A 4235-nucleotide genomic window follows, 5' to 3' on the forward strand; every position below is an offset into this window, starting at 1 on the left:
GTTTTTTCGGACCTTCGGCATAAAGCCTTCGTTCATATCGCAATCTGAATTTATTATTTCAAACAAATTAATATTGCGAGGGGCTACTGTTGGGGGCCTTCGTCCTCCGAAGGTCCTCAAAAACATGATTTGACAATGTTTTCCAAGTGGATTATGTGAACAGGTACCTTCGGACTCAGAATTACGAACATGAAGTGCGGTCAGGACGAAGCCTGAACCAGACGAAGGACGGGCTGATTACCAAGCTCCACGAAGGATGGTGCACAGCCGAAGCTGTGCGCAGGGAAGCTTCGTCGCGATAGCAGAGAGGGGAACCGACTTAAAGATGAAAAGACTACGTGGACCTTGTCAGGTTTCCATAAGTCATTGACAAATGTAATGGACATAAATGTAATTTTATGTGGGCTGCGTCCCGCGTCTATAAATAGATGAACAGTACTCCCGTACTGTTCACGCTGACTTGGCATTTGCTTTTGCGTCACGCTTGTACTTTTTATCTTCTCTCAGGACCGAAGGTACATTTGTAATTTGAAATCATTTCTATTTTTCCATGTTAATAAAATAAAAATGATTTTATGATGATGCTTATTTTATATTTCATGCTTTATATGAATCCTTCGTCATTACTTGTTATGTTTACGAAGGTATGTCTCTTATGACCTTCGTCCGAAACTCATTATTTCCCGAAGGGACATAATGCTTCAAAGGACGAAGGACTTTAACACTTAACACTTTTTATGTTGCCTTGTTCTTAATTCTTAGCATTTGAGAACAAGTCCCCAACACCTTTGTTTTTCTTTTTCATCTCTTAAGTCTTTTTCCTTACCTGTAGGCTTAACCGCTCTGCAGTTAATCTAATAATTTGTAGGAACAAAATGAAGTGCAATGCTTGCTGGCGGGATTTGGAAGGGCAAGCTGTATCGACCACCTGTGGTCATCTTTTATGTATGGTTCCACTCTACTGCCCGCTCTGGTGAATTAAATCCTGATTCTAAATAAGTTACTATCTAATTATTACAGAATACACAATTTAATGTAGCTGGTAATTGCTTGTTTAGCAGGTGCAGATGATGCTAGGAAAATACTCAATAATGATGGTACATGTCCAATTTGTGATCAGGTGCTCTCAAAAAGGTCAGTTCCTATTTGATGGTGCATTCATTATTTGGTTGTGCATGGTTAATGGTGCCATCTTTCCTGTATGAATGCCTGATATCTAATTGTGCAAGCATATTTCTCATGTATTCTATCTCTGTGTGATATTAACTGTGCCGAAGTATATCTCCCAAACATATATGATTGTAGTGCATGTTATAGAGCATTATTTGGTTGTTTTAGTATTTTATATGTTCAGGCAAAAATTAACTTGAAAATTTTGATTCATTTCCTTTTTCCAGCCATATGAAACCTATGGATATAAATCCAGGTGATGATTGGAGAAATGTAAGTATCCCTTTGATACATAATAACAGCTAGAAACTAATTTTCCTTATATCCATCTTTTTTTTAATGAATGTGCTCATGGAAACAGATGGCAATGGTCGGAATATCCCCACAAATACGTATCCTTCATTTCCATTGACCTTTCACTACATCCACAGTTTCCACTGATTGCAGGATTTTCATGGAAACTGATTATTTCTATCACCTATAAAATAATCAGTTTCCTACTACATTTCTATCACCTATAAAATAATCAGTTTGCCATTGATGCTTGTTGTTGTAGTACATGGACAAATCTCGAAGAGGGAAGCATTCGATTCGACCAAAGGCTTAGGCAAAACTGTGCCACTGTCATCAGACGGTCAGAGTGTGTGAAGTGGAGGGATGTTATTCTTCCCTACGGCAAGCCAGTGCCATCATCAGTTACGAGCTCTGAACTCCTCCACAATCAGGTCCATCGTCTGAACTGTAGAAAAGGATTTACCTTCCTGGCAACCCACAAGTACCTGGGTTTATCCCTACTGAGAAGCCAACGACGTTTGATTCATGTGCTCCTTTGATTGCAACCCATCCATTGGAGGTACTTGTTGCTCTCCTCCTTAGTTCTAACCTCAATACCTCCATTTCTCACATTGGAGGCACTCCTTATTTGCTGATCAGGCACACAGAAAATTTGGTGACTTCATTAAAGGAGTATTTGTTGTCTTCCATAGATTTGGGAAATGTTTATTTGCCTGCTGTAGTGAATTAAGAAATTTTCATGTCCCTAAATTTTCTTATTTGCCATGTTTATAATAATTATGCTCCGTCTCCATACGGATTTCTCATTTCTTGAGATGAATCCGTTTGCCATGGTCAACAGGGAGCCATATCCTCTGGACATCAGAGGAGAACTAGATGACACAACAGCCTTCAAAAACTTCAAGAAGTGAATCAGATTTCCTAGGGATACCATTTCTTGTTGTCATTGTTGGATTTACTCTTATCAATTGTGCAGGTGGGGAGGTATAGAATTTCCTCTACCTTTTGGAAGAGTACTCAGCCCTACAGAAAGTTTCATCCATGAACTAGATGAGAAGGTATTGATCTCTGGGCTATGTTTTTATATTTCTTTCTTTCCCCGAGTTCTATCACCTATAAAATAATCAGTTTCCATGAGAAATACGGGATCTGCAGTGCATTCTGTTGATGTGTGTTAATTCGCCAACCTTGTTATTTCAGACAAGTGTTTGTTCTTTTGTGCTACTTTGCATGTCCTGTTGATGTTTTACCCTAATTTAAGGTTGTTCTTCATTTGCCTTGCGACTGGATTTGAACCTGAGGATGATGTTTGTAGGCCTTTCGCCATGCTTTGGTCCCCACCCGCCGAAGAGGGCTGAGGAGCAAATGAAGGCACAAGGCAGGGAGGAAGAACCTGCAGTGGGCGTGCGACGAGGGTGTCACCATCACGCTCGCCCAGGGCGAGAGCATCATGTAGGTCCTCACGTTGTGGATGCCATCGGAAGGGATCATGCTCTGGAATCAGGGAGCAAGATTGTGTATGTTGTCTCGCAGGTCCTCTTCCATGAACAAGTTCAGGCTCTGGAGAAGTCTGGTGATTGGTAAGTTTCTGGGTTCTCTGATGCAATTAGGCTGGATAATATCAGCTACTCACAGCTCTGGCTTAACAATGACCTTTGTGGTGAGTGATAATTCTATTATGATATTTTTGACGATGGAGATCTAGGCTAGCTTGTTCCTGAGTTGGTCCTAAGGATAGGTTTCATCACTTTGTGGCGTTTTATTCATCTTCTAGCTTAGATTGTTTAGTTATTACACTGAGAATTATATTCACTTGGAAACATTTGTTTCAGCTTAGCCTATTGACAACGATACCATGATCGGTTTCACAAAATTGATTCTATGGTGGTAAGTTTGTCTAACCTTGCTATTTACACTTCTATTAAAACTGACTGCAGAGGTCCACTTTGGGTTCGTGCACTGCTGGGTTGGTCCTATTTAGACCATATACTTCGAAGCCTCTTATTTTTAGCCTGCACTTCTGTCACACCCGGGCTTTAAGGAACAAAGCCGGGTGCATCTCATACATGCGCCAAGAAGACAACATATACAATAACAGAGTGTATAGAGATAAATGTCATAAAACATCAGAGTATTTATTACATAGCGGAAGACTTATTACAAAGTAAAGGAATAAATGTAAAACGAACTAAGGATCGTCGGCGCCAATGTCAACTAAGAAACGCCACCTAGATCAGATCATACTCCTCGCCTTGTGGCTCCTCCTGAACCACCTGTTCTTCTCCTGTGGGGGGGTGTGAGACAGCAAGAGTGAGCTCACATACGTTCATCGCTCAACAAGTTGTGGGGAATAATGTGACATGAACTCACCAAAGGTGGGAGTTCATGAAGTGTAAGGCTGATCAATGGGATAAAGGTTGAAGCTGAGCATCGCTTTTATAAGTTGGTCAAAATTTTATTAGCAATTACTAAGTGTAAGTAAATACCAAACCTTAGAAATAATAAGTAAAAGTAATAATAAAATAATCCCAAATGCAATGAAATGACAGATTAAGTTTAAGTTCCATAAATTAATCATGTGAGTGTCCGAGCCGCTCATGACCGTGAGCACGGCTAGTATACCAGTTTTACACTCTGCAGAGGTTGCGCATCTTTACCCACAAGTCGTGTTACCCATTTGCCACGGAGTTGATCAGACTCCATACACCTCTACCGAGGAAGCGAGGCAGGGTACCACTACGAGGCCTTTACAAAGTTCCACTAGCTTCAGA

The 4235-nt window shown here is 40.5% G+C and overlaps 1 long non-coding RNA gene across 2 annotated transcripts; it reads left to right on the forward strand.

Moving 5' to 3' along the window:
* The first annotated feature begins 874 nt into the window (after window positions 1-874).
* On the forward strand, window positions 875-1439 carry LOC103647682 (uncharacterized). 2 transcript variants are annotated; one of them, XR_562959.2, is made up of 3 exons: window positions 875-945; window positions 1059-1134; window positions 1398-1439. It is a non-coding gene; the product is annotated as an uncharacterized lncRNA (long non-coding RNA). The 2 variants fall into 2 exon arrangements; XR_562958.2 differs by having other exon boundaries at window positions 883-945; window positions 1062-1134.
* The last annotated feature ends 2796 nt before the right edge of the window (window positions 1440-4235 follow it).

Source organism: Zea mays, chromosome 2 (assembly GCF_902167145.1).
Source record: "Zea mays cultivar B73 chromosome 2, Zm-B73-REFERENCE-NAM-5.0, whole genome shotgun sequence".
Taxonomy (NCBI): Eukaryota; Viridiplantae; Streptophyta; class Magnoliopsida; order Poales; family Poaceae; genus Zea; species Zea mays.